We start from the raw sequence: 20,032 nt of genomic DNA, 5'->3' as shown, positions 1-20,032 counted from the left end.
AACTTAATAAATAGAAAACACCAATATCACAAATTAGAAAATAGAAAATAACCTTCTTCTTCAATTTGCAGCAATTATAAAACCTCCCCATCAAAGTTCAACAGGAAACCATCAGGAATATGGCTAATGTTCCTTCTTGAGGCATTCCCAGAGAGAACTGGGCTGAAGGAATTCCTTCCCCAAATCTCTTCTCATAATCTTTTCTTGAGTATTGCTTTATAAACATGATGATAAATTAAAAAATATAATTGTTACCATGGCCAGATTCCTTAATAGAAAGCAGTCTATTTCTGTCAGTGTGGATGTGTATTTCAATTGAGAAATCCTGACAGACTTTTCTCCTCCCTCTTTTCCTATATGAAATCAGCCAAGGGGTTGAGGGTAGGGGCATGGGGAAAACAAAACCAACTCTCATCACTCTTCTCCAAACATCCCTTTGGCTAAAATAGCAGGATTTTCCCTGACATTTGGACATTCACACGTTTGCTTCCCTGTGTTCAGGGCTGGAAAGAAGAGTATCTTTCCCATGATGCCAAATATGAAAACATGGGAAACAGGTGTCCGAGTTCAATAACTATATCACTTCTGACAACACTGCATCCTCTCCTTTGCTTAGCAAAGCCTATAAGGAAAAGCAAAGCTCCGTCACACGAAGACATTCTTGGCGCACCAGGTACTGTTTATCAGAGCCTGGCTTCTTTAAAAAGGGCCTCTTCTGTCCTTCTAGTAGTTGAAAGTCCTAAAACACACACAGTTTCTAGCCACTTAGCAGTACCATGGTCTTCTCCTGCCAGACAGGCAACAGGCTAGTAAAGGCAGGGGTGACAATTCTTGTTACTTAGAGCGATGAGAGCAGTGCTTTGCAGATTTAATATAGTCTAGGAATAAGAGTCAGCCAGAAAAGGGGATACTCCCACAGGCCTCAGCTCTGTGAAGGGGAGCTGTCTTGTCATAGCTGACACCAATGCTGGAATAGTTGGACATCTCATGCCTAGTCAGAGGACTCACAGGAAGTAATCAAGACACCCCAGTCCAGGTTCCATAGAGACAGTGATCAGATGCCAGGGGATGTGAACATATGGCTTCCCTCTCCCCTTGACCAGCTGTGTGACCTCTCTGACTCTGAGCCTCTGTGTGCTCATCTGTGAAATGGGCATTATAACAGTGTGGTATAAAGAAGCACATTAAATGGGAAGTCCCCTGGGGTTGGAGGCGCCAGGTCATACTGCAGTGTTATGATTCCAAGCAGCAGCAGCAGAAGAACCCAGATGACACTGCTCTTGTCTTCTGACTTCAAGCAGAAGCAGCCAGAATAAGACAGTCCAGTTTTGCAGATGGATCCCAGCAGAGTGAAGCTACATTCAGAAAGTGTTTCCTTCCCTCAGTTTTTTTTTTTTTTTTTTTTAGCATTTTAAAGTGTCTCCCTCTTACTCCCCCAGAAAGGAAATTCGGCTCACAAGATCTCTCCTTTTTTTTTTAAATTCTTCAAATTTTGTTTATTTATTTTATTTCTTGGCTGCGGTCTTCATTGCTTGGCATGGGCTTTATCTAGTTGCGGAGAGCAAGGGCTACTCTTCATTGCGTGGCTCGGGCTCCTCACTGTGATGGCCTCTCTTGTTGCAGAGCACAGGTTCTAGGCTCGTGGGCTCAGTAGTTGTGGCTCACGGGCTTAGTTGCTCTGCGGCCTATGAGATTCTCCCACACCAGGGATTAAACCTGTGTCTCCTGCATTCATTGGCAGGTGGATTCCTATCTACTGCAGCACCAGGGGAGCCCAAGATCTCTTGCAATCCACCTTGAAGTGCAGATTTGTATAAGTCCACTTTTTGTTAAATGAATCATGCTAATTTCCACAGGAAAGTATGTAAAACACACACACACACAAACAGAATTTAACAGGCATTTAAAGCAGAAGGAATAGTTTCTTCCTTGAGGATTTTTGGGACAATGGTGATAAAACCCATTATAACCAACCTGGTTGCATTTTCTCTGAAATTTTGAACATCTCTGTAGCTCATGTTCCCTCTCTCCCTGGGAATGAAGGGTCTGCTAATACAATACACCAAAGATTATAACCATTTTGTTATTGTACTGCACTTCTTAGAAAGGATGGATTTCTTTACAAATTAATCAGGTAAATCCTTTTCTATAAAAATGACCATGTCCTAAATGATCAATTTTGCAAATGTGGATTTTTTTTCTCGAGGAAGATTATCCTTTTCTCCCTCTCAGTGTATTATGAAAATTTTGAAATACACAGCAAACTTGAACTATTGATATTTTCACAGTGAGCATCTATATCCCAATCACCTAGATTTTGCCACCGATATTTGACTTTATTCATTTAATCATGAAACATGGAACTATCCATCCCTCTCCCAACTACTCATCCATCTTATTTTCTTGATGCACAAATGTGGCTTTTGGCCTAATCCAAAATATGAATTTGTTCAAAGTGCTATCCATCTGCTGGGACTCTTGTAAAGCTTGCACTCTTCTCCCACTTACTTAAAAAGAAACATCAATGTTCACCTGAAGACTCCATCTTCACTGATGAGTTCACTGGTGCCCTTGTGATGCCTCAGTCAAAGAAGGCAGCGCATCTCTGCTGATGGACTGTGAACCATGGCTCAGTGAGCTCAAGGTCAAACTGGCCCCATTCTGGGCTGTGCCTGTGCCTCAGACTAAATAAAGGGTTTTCCAGGGTCCTAGTGGCTTGGATTACCATGAGGGCCTGGGTACCAACATGTACATACTTCCTCTGCTTCCATCCCATTCTCCTTGAAGTCAAATTAATTTTCAGTCCTACCACCATTTCCCTAGGTTAGGCATGGGCGACCCACAGCTTGCACACCAAAAGTGTCAGGCTTTTACACATTCGTCAGCCTGCAATGCTAGCTGACAGCCTCTCCCAGGTGTCTGAGTGCCCTTCATCCTCCATTTTTATACTTTGATCTTGTTTCCCCGGGGCCCTTTTTTATCTTGCCCACAGAAAATGTGTGATGCTCCCTCTGATGATCTACTCAGAGCTACACTTCCCTCAAATACTCGAAGCTCTAAAAGTACTTTTCAATAAAATTTTTTCATTTTCACATTGTAATAGGCCTCAGATAAGAGGATATTACTGAGTACAAACTAAAGACATGTATACTAAGGTGTGAGTGGCTGATAGACTCTTATCCTCCCAGAGATTAACTGCCTTTTATTTCTTTAAAAAAAAAATTTTTTTTTTCATGTGGTGTGGCATGTGGGATTTTAGTTCCCTGACCAGGAATCAGAACGGTAACCCCTGTCTTGGAAGTATGGAATCTTAACCAATGGACCACCAGGGAAGTCCCCTTAACTGCATTTTAAAAGAAAGAGATACTTACTAGCTCAGATGGATCTTGGGATGATAGTATATGTGGGAAATCATCATGAGGCCCATCACAGTGACCCTTGTCTGCTTCTAGACCTGCACTCCCTTGGTTCCCTTCACCACAGTGTACACAGAACAAGAATGTGTTACGTTTGACTCTTTTCAGAGAAGTTGCCAAGCCTTGCTCTAGTCCTGCAGTTCAAAAGGAATACTTTTCCCTTTGAGTTGAGCTTGTTTTCCTGTGCCATTGCCTTGAGTAAATAACATCTTAAAGTATCTTAGATAGTTTCTGGAAAGTTTAGGAGTTCTCTATAAACATGGAACAACAGATGCACAGAACATCCGAGTGGTAGGCTCTTCGCAGTGCTTCAAGGGTCCCATTGTTTCTGACAGCTAGAGTCCATCTGCCAGGGTGGGCATCTGGAAGCTTCTAAAGTTAGAAAGTCTTTTTTTATTGGTTTATCGCAAATGAACTTTGGGGGACATAGATCCTCGAAGCTTCTGCCCAAATTTCCACATCTTCACCATGCACCAAATACTTGTTTTTTAAAAAACACATTATTTCTGTATTAGAAATTTTTATTCACATTTCACTGACAAAGCCATAACATGTCCCACAACAATTAAATTAAAATAAGCTCCTTGTATGATAGGTGATTTTTGAAGAACTCTTATGTATATAATCTTATTTGATACAGCAGCACCTGTGGATAGGCAGGGCACATATCAGTTGGAATATGATTAATCTTGTTTTGTAGAAGTGGATAACACAGAAATTCTATCCAGATTTCATATAATGTGCCAGCCCTGGAGCTCAACATGCTCTGTCTTTCTAGAATAGTTCTCAGCCATGGAGCAGTCTACTAAATTTGGACATTATTAAGCTCAGTTCCTGAGGAAGAATGGATATTCTTGATATTCTTTTAGATGAGAAAATGGAGGCCCAGAAAACTAAAGAGACTTGCTCAAGGTCACACAGCTAATGAGGGTCAGAACTCGATTTCAGATCTTCTCACTCCTATTAGATTATAGGACCACACTGATTGGATTGAAGGGGAAAGCCAACTTTTGAGAGTGTTGCTTGTGTGAAATGGAAAGATTTGGATTAAGGGCTGTCGGTATATGGTCTCTAAGACTGAGCTTTGGGAGTGGCATTTCCATTCTTCCTCAAGAACTGAGCTTAATAATGTCCAAATTTAGTAGAATGCTCCATGGCTGAGAACTATTCTAGAAAGACAGAGCATGTTGAGCTCCAGGGCTGGCACATTATATAAGGTCTGGATAGAATCTCTGTGTTGTCCACTTCTACAAAATAAGATTAATCATATTCCAACTGATGACTCACTACCGCACATCTGAAGACATCAAGAATTAATAGCACTACAAACCACTTGGCCGAAATAATCCTCAACTTGGGTCACCTTGTGAATCTCAGACCAATCTCTCCACCCTTCTTAGCAGGCCTGGGGGTTCACATTCTTTCTACTTTCTCTTCGAGTAAGTGTCAACTCTAATCAGTGATAAAAGTTGGATGCTGAGAGCAAACTGGGCAAGTGCCAATTTCCAGAGTCTTCTCTGATGACTCTGTTGCATCTTGCCTTCCCAAGAACCTCTCACCCACATCCAAGCCAAACATCTCAGAGGGGTTTAGAGCAACACTGCCTTTGCTGTGGTTTCAAAGAGAACTTTAAAACCAAACCCAATAGATAATAAGGACCTACTGTATAGCACAGGGAACTCTACTCAATACTCTGTAATGACCTATATGACATCACTTTGCCAACAAAGGTCTGTGTAGTCAGAACTATGGTTTTTCTGGTAGTCATGTATGGATGTGAGAATCGGACCATAAAGAAGGCTGAGCACCGAGGAATTGATGCTTTTGAATTGTGGTGTTGGAGAAGATGCTTGAGAGTCCCTTGGACTGCAAGGAAATCAAATCAGTCGATCCTAAAGGACATAAACCCTGAATATTCATTGGAAGGACTGATGCTGAAGCTGAAGCTCTAATACCTTGGCCACCTGATGTGAAGAACCAACTCATTAGAAAAGACCCTGATGCTGGGAAAGATTGAGGGCAGGAGAAGGGGGAAACAGTGGGTAAGATGTTTGGATGGTATCATCGACTCAGTTGACATGAATTTGAGCAACCCCAGGAGATGGTGATGGACAAGGAAGCCTGGCGTGCTGCAGTCCATGGGGTTGCAAAGAGTTGGACATGACTGAACAACAAAAACTGATTCACTTTGCTATACACCTGAAACTAACATAGCAATGTAAATCAACTATACTCCAATTAAAAAAAAATAAAGCCAAACCCAGTTTCTTATTGATGACCTTTAAAGCATTCTCCTATTGGGTCGTTGAAATGGAACAAAAACAGGAATTATTGCTTATATTCAGGCTGGATCTACTTGTCATCAAAATAATTGGTTGAAAATTAAAAATGCAGCTAAAACTTTTTTTGGGTGTCACCTAGCAAAAAAAATCACTGAAAGAGTCAGTATTTACACAAGTCAGAAAACTGGTTTGTATCCAAAGATGCAGCTTAATTTTAGAACATGCATCGTTCGTCAAACTGAATGTTTAAAAGAAAGTTGCTTCTTTCTGGTTGGGTCAGACAAAAGATAGGTCACACCAAGAAAAAAAGACTTCTTTTTAAAGAGATGGAGTTATCAAAGCCAATCAAAAGAAAAGATTTAAACATCCTACTCAACCCTAAAACCCAACTCCTGCCACTCAGCATCAGAATCTGTTTTGATGCTGAAAATCTATGAGATCGGAGTTGATCTGCGTCTCAGCATCTAGCGGCAACCATCGAGTCAACCAGTGATCCAAATCATTCAAATACCGTGCAAGAAACTTGGCATGGAAAGCTTCATTTTTTTTTTTTCATCAAAAATGTCTCAGCTTCCTTTGGACAGAAATGGAAAGTGACATTTCAAAGTTTAATCCCTTAATATGTAGTCTGGTTCTTTCCAAAGGTTGCAAGATTTCCAAGTTCTGGAATTCATAACTAACCATATGGAAACAGAATCTTAGCTTCCCAAATATTGTCAGAGCTTGAGTGACTCTCGTTGACACTGGGCAGGACCATATGTCCAGTCATCCCTCTTTAGCTGTACTCTTTGCCAGGACAAACCCTTTCCTCTCATAAGACTAGTGTCTTTACTGTGCCAAGCACATTGGATGTTTGATTTCTTCCATCAAGACTTTGCCCTTACCACTCTGCCTACTTCTACTCCACAAAGAGTGCCTTCCCTGTTTATGTTTCCAGATCCATCTCTGATTCCCCCTACCTGCGAAGCTTTCTTTGATTACTACAACCAAGAAGACTCTCTACAATTTCTCCCAGCTCATAGGGTTTATTATCTATATCGTACAGGTTGAGACTCAGGTGTCCATTTTCCAGTCATGACACACTGCCATGGCTCAACTCCCAAACTAGCCTCTCAGAGAACAAGAGCAAGTTTGAAAGTCAGATGGAAGTCTCTTCCACTTAGGGGCCCTCTACTTTCTAGCTGTGGGAACAGTGTACCTCTTCCAGCTTCCCTCATTTTTTTTCTCTAACAGAAACCACAGTATCTGTTAATATATTAAAGGGTTAGGAGAGAATATTTGCAGTGTGCCAATAGTATTATTACACCTGGCACATAATTAGGTAATAAATAATAGATCTGTATGTACTTCACAATATCTATTCTGCACAGGGCACACAATGAATGATGGATCACGACTTGATGACTTCATACATTTAAGAAAATATTTATTATTTATTTATTTGATTGGGTTGAGTCTTAGTTGTGGTTTGAGGGCTTAGTTGCGGTTTGAGGGTTTAGTTGCCTGGGGGTATGTGGGATCTTGATTCCCTGACCAGGGATCGAACCTGATCCCCTGAATTGGAAGGTCAATTCTCAACCACCAGGGAAGTCCTGACTTCACACATTTTAATGCAGTATCCCTGAGAGATAATAAAATAAAAATAATTCTAGAGTTATAAGACTGGGAAAGGTCATAAGAAGTCAACTTACTATGATGTATCTATTGATATGGAAATATATTCACTATCTATTATTAAGGCAAAAAGACAGCTTCTTAAGTAGGATGTTTGGGATCTGTATGCATTTGTGTGTGTGTATGTATATGCACATACATATAAATGTGTGTGCGTGTGTGTGTGTGTGTGTAGTTTTTAAATTGGAAAGTATTCACCAAAATGCTAAGAGTAGTTATCTCTTATTTGTAGGGTTACAAATAGTCTTAATTGTCTTTTTGCCTATCAATTTTTACAGTACAAAGATGTTTTACTTGTATAAATAAAACACAGTAAGTGATTTTCAAAATATCCTATGTATATATAATTAAACTATGAATATAGATCAGGTCTGGGAGGTAGGGAAAATGCAAAAATGAAAAAAAAAGGGAGTTGTGGGATATGAGTGCTTTCTCTCCCCAAAATCTAGTTATTTCTTATCGTTTCACTATGTTTATAATAGAAATTTTAGTTTGTAGAAATCATTTTCTAAATCATTCCTATACTTTTGAAAAAGTGAAAGTCACTCAGTCTAGTGGGTAGCCTATCCCTTCTGTAGCAGATCTTCCCAACCTAGGAGTTGAACCAGGGTCTCCTGCATTACAGGTGGATTCTGAGTTATCAGGGAGTGCTCATCAGTTTCATTTCTACTCAATAAATAATTGGCTGCTCTCAACAGGCAGTATTCTGAAACAGGGGTCTTCTTCAGCTCCTAAGAATTACCCACATCCATAAAATGGGCAACCTATGTCTTGATCCATCTATTAAGTAGTTTCTTGCCTGGTGGACCCCAGTGATTTTGACTCTGGTGCTCGGTGTCATGTGGATCCTGCCAAGACTTTGTGAATTCTTCTGTGGCTATGGGGATTAACAAGTTCTTGTTCTGGTGGCCAAGGTGAGGACATAAGCCTCTATTTGTGTGCATCAGCCTATGTCTTGGAGGCTAGAAACACAGTGCCTACAGGTGAGTGAGTACCCCTGGGATGCAGACTGTTTTTTCTCCATCATCTGATCTTCTGTCCTAGCCAGTGTGTCCTCTCCAAGCCACCTTGTCATGGTTGCCAGCTTAGGACTGGGATATGGGCTCTGACTGTCATCCCACACGGACACAAAACCTGGATTTGTAGCAGAGGTCAAGAAGTAAGTAGAGCCGAGACAAAGAGACACAGGGTAGGGTTGGAGGGGTCTTGTTCCTGTCCCTGTCAGCTTCAGGGACAGTTAAGCACGTAGTGTGTGTGTGTGTGTGTGTGTGTGTGTGTGTGTGTGTGTGAAGGTGTTAGTTGCTCAGTCATGTCTGACTCCTTGAGACCCCACAGACTGTACCCCTCCAGGCTCCTCTGTCCATGGAATTCTCCAGGCAAGAATACTGGAGTGGGTTGCCATTCCCTTCTCCAGGGGATCTTCCTGACCCAGGGATGGAACCTGGGTTTCTTGCATTGCAGGCATATTCTTTACCATCTGAGCCACCAGGGAAGCCCAATTCAATAGCAGATGTATTTTAAATAAATTCCTTATCAGAAGCAAAGAAAACCAAGCTCATATGGGATTTAACCCAGGACCTCTCACACCCTAAGTGAGAATCATAGTCCAATGTGATAGCACATGTATTTTAAATTAATTATCAGAAACAAAAAGTATGTGGCTCATCGGGGATTCAAACCCAGGACCTCTCACACCCTACGCTAGTATCATACCACTAGACAAATAAGCCACATGTTTTTAGGCCTCACCTGGAGCTTTAAAGCCATAAGTATCCAGTTAACAACAATAGGAGCAGAAGGCGTTTACTGAGTGTGTGTCAGACTCTCATCTCTGCAATGGAGCTAAACAGTGAGATTATATACTTTGCATACTTATTGTGGAGGCTCTCTCCAACCTGATGATGCCTTCCCAATTCCAAACAAAGAAGAAAGTAATGCAGTGAATGCAGATGAACTCTGGGTTAAGCAACCACTGACAACGTTCCACGTTTGTCAGGAAGAGACAGATTTCTGGGACCTTATCTCCTTGTTTCATTAGGTTGTGTTTCTGCCAGGAAAATCTACATCTTCGTTATGAACACTTGCTTTAATCTATTCTGTATGATCATTTCAGAAAATAACTCCAGAGACCAAGATTTCAGCTTCTGGACCAAGGGTGAGCATAGTGGGTGGACAGACTTCCCAACTTGCCTGATGAGGTGGATGGAACTGTGGTCCATTTTACTATACATAGTATATACAACAGGGAGTATGATTTCCTAATAACAGTAAAAGAGAATTGTGTCCTCGGAGATACGCTCCCCACTAACAAAGAATTGTGTCATAGAAAATGTAAGTAACTGTTACAATATGATTCCTACACAATGTTCTGATTATCTATCTTGATTTTCAGACTGACAGTGTGGGAGTTTTCAGTAATGATTTAAGGTGTCCTATATTGAACCAAGATCTTTCACAGTGTAACTTGGAAAATGATGGATCAAAAGGGATAGATCCAGCCATCATGGATCAGTTTCCTTTGGTGAGGCTGTGTGTGTGAGAGAGAGAGAGAAAGAGAGAGAAGGAAGAAGGGAGAGAGGAGATATATCTAAGGATATGGAGAATCATTTTGTTTAGAGAACGTGGCCTGACGCTTATAACAATGCCTTAACAAATCTCCTGGCACTGGAATCCAAGCATTGATTTTCATTAAACTTTGGAGCTTTTGCAATTCTCACTGAGCTGAGGTCAGAGCTGGTGGAGTAGGACCCAGCTGTGTGCCCTAATAACCACAGCCTCTGAGTCCGTATATGGTCTTAATGGCCAGGGATGCCTCCTCTTCTTCCTCCCCACCGTGACTGTCATTGCTTCAGAAATGCCCCCCAAATGGCACTAAATGATGTGCAAACACACCAGCTGGGTTGCTGATCTTTTTTCGAGGCTTCTTTAATGGTGCATTCATAGCCCCTTGGAGCAAACTCAATTTCTCTCTGTGCACGCTATTTCCACTTCTATAATTCTAGAAGAAATCATTTTGGCAAACACATTTTTTGAGTTGGATGAGAGGTAATTTATACAATTGCTTACCTACTATTGACAACAGGCAGCAACTCCAGTCACAGGACGAAGGATGGCTATTCATTACTCACAGTGGAGACACATAAATGGATCTGGAGCCTTTCATGAGGCTTGGAGCAGTGAACTTGGGGCAAGCAAATCTTGTGTGTTTGAGGGGGTAGGGAATAGAGAACCAGAAGTCACCTCTTTGTATCTTCACCTTTACACTGAACACCACATCTGAGGAGAGACTCAAAAGGGCCCAACAGAGGGAGGAAAGCTTGAATGGTACAAATGTTAAATACCACATGCTGAAGTAGGCACTGCCAGGGCATCCATGCTAAGGATGTGGCTATGGTCCTGGTCTTGGAGGGTGATTAGGCAACTGAGTGATGAGACATGTTTATTTTCCCCAATGGACCAGTCAGCCCACCTTTTATGTCTCCTGAGATAGCCTGTGGTCACATCCAACAGAATTCCAAATGTCCTCAGAAAATGTTGCTTTATACTTCAGGCTCAGTAGAGAATTTAGAGGTTAAAGCATCTGCCCACAATGCGGGAGACCTGGGCTCAATCCCTGGGTCAGGAAGATCCCCTGGAGAAGGAAATGGCACCCCACTCCAGTACTCTTGCCTGGAGAATCCCATGGACGGAGGAGCCTGGTAGGCTGCAGTCCACGGGGTCGCAAAGAGTCGGACACGACTGAGCAACTTCACTTTCATACATACATATGTATATATATTATATATGTACATATATAAAAAATATATATACACACACACCCATGAATGGATCATAAGCTCTTTTCTAGGTGTGTTTGTTCTAAGCCAGGACTGATGCTGCAGCTGAAGCTCCAATACTTTGGCCACTTGATGTGAAGAATTGACTCATTGGAAAAGAGATAGGCTGGGAAAGATTGAGGGTAGGAGGAGAATGGGCCAACAAAGAATGAGATGGTTGGATGGCATCCAGCGACTCAATGGACATGAGTTTGAGCAAGCTCCGGGAGATGGTGAAGGACAGGGAAGCCTGATGTGCTGCAGTCCATGGGGTTGCAAAGAGTCAGACGTGACTTAGTGGCTAAACAACAACAACTATTGGTTTACAACAACAGCTACCCATTAGAATCCCCTGAGAAACTTTGAAAATTCCCTAATGTCCAGGCCCACCCCAGACCACCTGACTCACAATTGCTGCGGGTGGGACCCAGGAGCCAGTATTTTTCTGAGCTCCCCAGATGTGCAGCCAAGGTTGAGAACCAATGCTTTAAGCATTTAAAGCTAATCAAGACAATGGGTTTCTAGTGCATATTGGAATCATGGAAGCTTGTCAAAATGCAGATTTATGGGGGACTTCCTTGGTGGTCCAGTGATTAAGACTCCAGACTTCCACTGCAGGGGACATGAGTTTGATCCCTGGTCAGGGAAACAAGATCCTGCATACTGCACAGTCCCCCCCGCCCCCCAAAAAAAGAAGAAAAAAAATGCAGATTCATGGGTCTGGGTTTGGGGCCTGAGATTCTGTATTTTTAAGAAGCTCCCTAGATGATTCTGAGGTTGGAAATCCATGGGTCACCCGCTGAGAATCCTATTTAGAGAATTCTTCCCTGGAGTTTGTGTGTTTCCCATGCCTCATTCATTGTTTAATTTCATATTGGTCCTCTCCTTTCATACAGATCCCCCTTTGCCAGTGAGTATGTGGGAAATTCTGGTCCCTGACGGTAATCAGGCTGATAAATTCAGACACTTCACCTTGTCACTTCCAGAAGTACCCAGTCGGTATATCTAGGGGTGCTAGAGGCCTACGGTGGGGAGTGAAGGTGGACAGAGCAGGAAGAGAAGGGAAAAGCTGGCTCGAGTCTAGTAGGTGCTGGAGAGGAAATGAGATTTGGAGTTGAGAACTTGTCTAAGAGAGACAGCCACCATTGGAAAGATCAGCCCTGTAGCACCCCCTGCATTGCTGCAAAAAAAAAAAAAGTAGAATCTACTCAACCTGGGCCCAGACCATGGGGTCCCAAGGGTGCTTCCTGAGTGGGTCCAAGCTGTATCTGGCTCTGCCCCAGGCACCTCCTCCCTGCAGCACTGCTTCCTTGCCTGACCTGTTGGACTGACCTCCAGGAGAAAAGTCTGAATATTGCTGCTGATGAATTTCTAGACTATAAGAGGAAAGGGATGGAGTGGGAGAAAGCATGGCCACAAGAAAGAGATCCCCAGTGAATTTTCTAACTGCCTATGATGTTAGATAGTTGTCCATTCTCTGTAATTTCCTGCTCATTCCACAGACCCCCTGGATGTAGAATGAGAGTACACAGCCTTTGATGTCAGGAATTAAGCAAATTGTTACATGAAAAGAACAGCATGGCCGCCCCTTATTCCCTACTGTATAGCAATACCCCTGCCAGTCACCTCTGCTGGGGATGGGGGAGCATGACATTAGGGAAGGCTTCGCAGAGAAGGTTGCCTGTACATGGGCCTTGAAGAGGATGGGGAAGGATTTCCATAGCAGAGATGGAAGGAAATGTTTCTAAAAGGAGGCATGATATGCAAAATGCTGGAAAAGGTGATTACTGGATTGCCTGAATTTGCTGCTAGAACCCACCCTGGTGGCTGCTGTGAGTTACTTGGTTGTTTTTACCAAATTCATTTTTAAATTGTAGTTGGCATTTAGCCTCCTCTGACCAATCAAGAGACAGCTCTGGGTGACTTTGTTGTTTGTTTATCCTGAACTTTCTAGAATGTCTGCAACCAAGTACAAACCTAAAAAAAAAAAAAAAAGCCCTGGAGCCTTCTCACCTAGTCCAGTCCAGTGTTAACAGATCCCAGAGCCCCCAACACTCCTGTGCACTCCAGCTCTGATGTTTTCCCCCCTATTGCCCACCCTACAGCACCAGGAGAAAGCCCATTCCCTGCTGGAGTGGGAAAAAAGAATCAGGAAGACCTCATGCAGGAGGCTGCATTGGAGCTGGGCCCTGGGGGAAGGGGCACTGAAGGGAAAGGTGGGGGGGATATTCCAGTGAGAAGCAACCACACAAAAGGCACAATGACTCTAGTAATCGGTAAAACATGAATGCTGTGGCTAGAGGGCCATGAGTCAAAATGATTCTGACCATTTCCTAGTTCTCATGATCCCATCCCCCAGTTCTCCCACAGCTCATGCCCATCCACCCTGTGGCGTGAGTGTGCCCCTAACTGCTCATGCTCAGTGAGGTAGTCTCCATTATGAGTATCTGGGCTTCAGTGGTTGGCCCCCACCCCCATCCCACTTAGGGCACACGGTGAAAACAGGCCACAACTTACTGGTTGTGAGGCCTCAGGTATGCTGTTTAACTTCTATGAGCCTTTGTTTCCTGATTTGTAAAATGGGGATATTGAAACTCTCCCCTTATATGCAATTGTTGTAAGGATTAAATACAATGTATAAAATATGTATAAAATTCTTAGCATGATTCCTAGAATATAGTAAAGTCTTAACATATTCTCTCACGATATTATGACTTTGGCTATTACACTTCATAATATGAGATGAGTGCATAATAAAAATTGACTTTACTCCGTGAAAAAAGAATTAGAGGATTTCACATTCTTTCAATGCAGTTAGGGAGCAGTTTTGCGGACTCCAAGGGTCAACCCTTTTCATAACTAAATTCTCACTTCATTCATTCTACAAATATTTATTGAGCACCTATAATATGCCAGGAAGCATGCTAACTGCTGGGAACACAGGGAGCAAGACAAAGTAACACCCTCCCCACCCACATGGGGCTTGCATTCTAAAAGAGAGTAAATGTACACTGTCAAGTGGAACAAGTTTTAAGGAAAAACTCAAGCAGGGTAAGTGGATGGGGAATATGGGGTCTGGGCCACTTGAGTGGGTAGGGGAGGCCTAATATAGGAAGTGTGGAATGTTTGAGATTTCCAGCCAGAGAGAAGGGCAAGTGCAAAGACCTTGAGGCTGGAGAGCACCTCGTGTGTTTGAGGAACAGCATAGAAACATTATTTTTGTGAACCACAGCATTTATTTTAAGGGACACATGGCTCTCAATATCTCTATATTTCTTTCAAAGTTCTGAAGACTGAAGGGCATGGAAAAGACAGCTAATTGTGCAGTCTAATGATTCTTTGTGGATTCTCCAGCCCCAGTCACGCTGCTCCTTTTGTGTGTCACTGGCCTTTAGATCATGCCTGCCTTTGCTGTAGGCATTTGGCCTGGAGTACCTCAAGAATGTGATGGAGAGGGGGAGGTGGGAGGCGAGGAGCCTTTCCTTGGCTCTCACTCTAAGGCTAAGGACCCAAATGAATGTACTGGAATTTTATGGATCAGTGGCATTCCCTTATTCATCCTGCCAACTCAATAAGCATTTATGATTTACATTCTTTAGGTATAACTGGACTAAATTCTGGGAGAGATAGAAATAATTCTAAGACAATAGGCCCATCCATCTTGAAACCTTTTTGGAAACATTTGGGATAAATCTGAATTTTTTAGAACTATACCATCCCACTCGTAGGACTAAATGACGTGAGAAGACATAGATACACAAACAGCTAATGAAAGAGTGATTAGTGTTAAATACAGCCCTGGGCAATTGTAGTAGAAACAGCACAATGCAGTGCATGATAGTGAGCTAGATATATTGTTCAAATGATGAAGACTATAGCAGTTGGTTGGAGGAAGCTTCCTGGGAGTAGAGAGGCTCAGACTGAGCCTTGAAATATATGCAAGGGCAGAGAGAAAGAAGGAATACCTTTGCTTAAGAGAGCAAAATGCCAAACCTTTGGAAATGCTCCCTTCAGGAAAAATGTAGGCTAAGTCAGTCATGCTAGCTAGTCCCATTCTCTCTGCCATTACAATCCATGGTCTAGACCCATCATAACCTTTATAATATTTCCACCCTCTAAAATTTTAAGTGTTTTTGTATTCCATGTAATTGGTGAACTCTAATCCTCAAAATAATAATATCTGCAATTTCCCAAGACCATGGGCCTAAGGTAACAATTGGTCTCAATCCCAGTTTACGCGAAGGATTCCAACTTCCCATAGGAAGATCGATGGCCTTTTCCAATTTGGATAGGTTTTGAAGGCAGAGGTGCTCAGTTTAGTTCAGTTCACTCAGTCGTGTCCAACTCTTTGTGACCCCATGAATCGCAGCACGCCAGGCCTCCCTGTCCATCACCAACTCCTGGAGTTCCCTCAGACTCACATCCATCGAGTCCGTGATGCCATCCAGCCATCTCATCCTTGGTCGTCCCCTTCTCCTCCTGCCCCCAGTCCCTCCCAGCATCAGAGTCTTTTCCAATGAGTCAACTCTTCGCATGAGGTGGCCAAAGTACTGGAGTTTCAGCTTTAGCATCATTCCTTCCAAACAACACCCAGGGCTGATCTCCTTCAGAAGGGACTGGTTGGATCTCCTTGCAGTCCAAGGGACTCTCAAGAGTCTTCTCCAACACCACAGTTCAAAAGCATCAATTCTTCGGCACTCAGCTTTCTTTATAGTCCAACTCTCACATCCATACACGACTACTGGAAAAACCATAGCCTTGACTAGACGGACCTTTGTTGACAAAGTAATGTCTCTGCTTTTGAATACGCTGTCTAGGTTGGTCATAACTTTCCTTCCATGGAGTAAGCGTCTTTTAATTTCATGGCTGCACTCACCATCTGCAGTGATTTTGGAGCCCCCCAAAATAAAGTCTGACACTGTTTCCACTGTTTCCCCATCTATTTGCCATGAAGTGATGGGACCAGATGCCATGATCTTCGTTTTCTGAATGTTGAGCTTCAAGCCAACTTTTTCACTCTCCTCTTTCATTTTCATCAAGAGGCTCTTTAGTTCCTCTTCACTTTCTGCCATAAGGGTGGTGTCATCTGCATATCTGAGGTTATTGATATTTCTCCCGGCAATCTTGATTCTAGCTTGTGCTTCTTCAAGCCCAGCGTTTCTCATGATGTATTCTGCATATAAGTTAAATAAGCAGGGTGACAATATACAGCCTTGATGTACTCCTTTTCCTATTTGGAACCAGTCTGTTGTTCCATGTCCAGTTCTAACTGTTACTTCCTGACCAATTTGGATAGGTTTTGAAGGCAGAGGTGCTCAAGAGGCAGGTCAAGTGGTCTGGTATTTCCATCTCTCTCAGAATTTTCCAAAGTTTATGGTGATCCACACAGTCAAAGACTTTGGCATAGTCAATAAAGCAGAAATAGATGTTTTTTCTGAAACTCTCTTGCTTTTTCCATGATCCAGAAGATGTTGGCAATTTGATCTCTGGTTCCTCTGCCTTTTTCTAAAACCAGCTTGAACATCTGGAAGTTCACGATTCACATATTGCTGAAGCCTGGCTTGGAGAATTTTGAGCATTACTTTCCTAGAGTGTGAGATGAGTGCAATTGTGCAGTAGTTTGAACATTCTTTGGCATTGCTTTTCTTTGGGATTGGAATGAAAACTGACCTTTTCCAGTCCTGTGGCCACTGCTGAATTTTCCAAATCTGCTGACATATTGAGTGCAGCACTTTCACAGCATCATCTTTTAGGATTTGAAATAGCTCAACTGGAATTCCATCACCTCTGCTAGCTTTGTTCGTAGTGATGCTTCCTAAGGCCCACTTGACTTCACATTCCAGGATGTCTGGCTCTAGATGAGTTGATCACACCATCGTGATTATCTGGGTCATGAAGCTATTTTTTGTACAGTTCTTCAGTGTATTCTTGCCACCTCTTCTTAATATCTTCCACTTCTGTTATGTCCCTACCATTTCTGTCCTTTATTGAGCCCATCTTTCCATGAAATGTTCCCTTGGTATCTCTAATTTTCTTGACGAGATCTCTCGTCTTTCCTATTCTACTGTTTTCCTCTATTTCTTTGCACTGATCGCTGAGGAAGGCTTTCTTATCGCTCCTTGCTCTTCTTTGGAACTCTGTGTTCAAATGGGTATAATCTTCCCTTTTTTCCTTTGCTTTTCACAGAGGTGAGTAGGGCATTTTTTTCAAGTTTGAGCAGAAACATACCTATAAAGGTATAGACACCTAGGCCAAATGGCTTTGATTGGCTTGATGCAGTTGTTTCTCTTGTGGGCTTCCAAGTTGAGTGGATGTGGTGGCTATATCCATGGCTGCTCTGCCACAAGGAATATTGAATCCAGTCTCTTGGACTAGGCTGGATCTTTGCTTTTAATTACAGCAACATACTAAAAATGGACAGGATTTTTACTTTGGTTATGTTAACCCATCCCATTCCTTTTGTTTCCTTCCTAGTTCTTTTCCCTGGAAGACACTTTTAGAAATCCAAGTTCTCGGGATTATACCTAGGATAGTGAAGTCCAGAGATTAGTGATGGCTCATCTCTATTTGTACCATTACTACTTATGACCTTTGTTTTTTTTTTAATTGAAGTATAGTTGATTCCAATGTTGTGTTAGTTTCAGGTGTACAGTAAAGTGATTCAGTTACACATACATGTATAAGCTATTTCTTTTTTCAGATTCTTTCCCCTTGCAGTTTATTACAAAATGTTGAGTATAGTTCCCTGTGAGTCTATACAGTAGGTCCTCATTGTTTATCTATTTTACATATATTGATAATAGTAGGTATGTGGGCTTTTGGTTTTAATTATTTTTGGTTGTGCTGGGTCTTCATTTGTGCATGTGGGCTTTCTCTAGTGGCAGCAAGTGGGGGCTACTCTTTGTTGAGGTGTGCAGGCTTCTCATTGCAGTGGCTTTTCTTGTTGCAGAGCACAGGCTCTAGAGCATGAGCTACAGTAGTTGCAGCTCCTGGGCTCTAGAGCACGGGCTCAATAATTGTGGCACACGGGCTTAGTTGCTTCATGGCATGTGGAATCTTCCTGGACCAGGGATTGAACCTGTGTCCCATGCATTGGCACTGTGCCTATCCACTGTACTACCAGGGAAGTCCAGACTTTTGGTTTTGAACTACCTAATCTGGGTGAGGAAGCCAAGATCTATTGATGACTCCCAAAGGAGGAAGTTAAAAGATCCCGTGGTGGAGATTTTGGTCATGTTAATAACACTAATGATAGCTACTATTTACTGAATGCTTACATGACGCCAGACTATCTGCTAATCTGATCTTTCCAACAACTTTGTGAACTAGGTACATTATCCCCTTCTTTATAGAACAGGAAAGTGAAGGTCAGGGACACTAAGTGACTTGCCCAAGTTTGTATAGCTAGTGAGCCTTGGTGCTTCTGAAGGTTGGTCAGGTTTGGGTTCTGAGTCCTCAGATCAGTTCAGTTCAGTTCAGTTGCTCAGTCGTGTCCGACTCTTTGTGACCCCATGAATTGCAGCACGCCAGGCCTCCCTGTCCATCATCAACTCTCGGAGTTTACCCAAACTCATGTCCATCTGAGTCCTAGTTTGGTCTTTTTAATTTACAAAACAGCTTCATCCCCTTTTCTGAAAAATCATATGATAAAACCCCTACCTCACAAAGTGGCTGTGAGGATAGAATTAGACAACATCTACCAAGTGTCTAATGGGGCTTGGTAGATAGTAAGTGCTTAGTAAATGGTGTGTTCGTGCATGCTAAGTCACTTTAGTCATGTCCAACTTTTTCAAGACCCTATGGACTGTATCCCGCCAGGCTCCTCTGTCCATGGGATTCTTCAGGCAAGAATACTGGAGTGGGCTGTCATGCCCTCCTCCGGTGGACCTTCCTGACCCAGGGATCAAAGCTGGGGCTCCTGTAGCTCCTGCATTCCAAGCAGATTCTGTACCGCTAAGCCACTGGAGAATAGCTGCTCTTATTAGGAATCTGATTCCCAGGTTTGGAGACCAAGTGCCACAGTGGTCTAGATGCTGAGTCACAAATAACGTGCCGGTTTCCCTGAGCTGCCAGAATGCACATCTGTTTATATCTCCTTCATCTGATCGAGCATGTCACATGTTCCAGTGCTAACGAGGGAATGTGTGCCAATTCTATTAGCTTGGGTAAATTGGGCGGGGAGCCCTGGACAATTTAAGGCATTCATGTGATATTCCTATTGAAATTTGTTGTGTGTTTGCGAATTGGTCCTACAGGAACGTCGTTTCTTCAGAAATCCAGTGGTTGATGCAAAAGACCCTGAGCTCTAAAGTGCGTTCAGCGATTCTGATTGCAGGCGAGAAAATGTCACCTGACATGGGCCATGAATGCCTTTCCATATAATGAGTTTGGTCCCTTTGCTGGGCAGCTCCAGGCCTCCAGAGTATTCAGGCCTCTGTCTCACTCCATCAGGAAAAACACGTTCTGTGGCCCGTTTACCTGGTGTGAAGGGGGAGAGCCTGTGCCTGGTATGTGAAGAAGAGGGTGTGGGACCCAGTGGGCAGTGGAGAGCCGGAGGAGAGGAGGAGGCCGGAGGAGAAGGCCTGGGCTGCGTCTTGTGGATGAAGTGCCACCTCTGTCTATTATGAGGGCGATTACATGAAGAATCCAGAGAATGACTTTGATTAAGGGTATAAAAGAAGAAAAAAAAAAGAAAAGGCTGTTCTAGTCTGTTATCTAATAGTAGATGAACTCTTAAGGGTGTCATGGACTGCATGTCTGTGTCCTCTCAAAGTTCATATGCTGTGAGTGGGACCTTTGGGGTTAATTAGAAGGCACTTGTCTCCAGACCCATGCACCACCATGG

Source organism: Budorcas taxicolor, chromosome X (genome assembly GCF_023091745.1).
Source record: "Budorcas taxicolor isolate Tak-1 chromosome X, Takin1.1, whole genome shotgun sequence".
Lineage (NCBI taxonomy): Eukaryota > Metazoa > Chordata > Mammalia > Artiodactyla > Bovidae > Budorcas > Budorcas taxicolor.
This window is presented reverse-complemented; position numbering follows the sequence as displayed.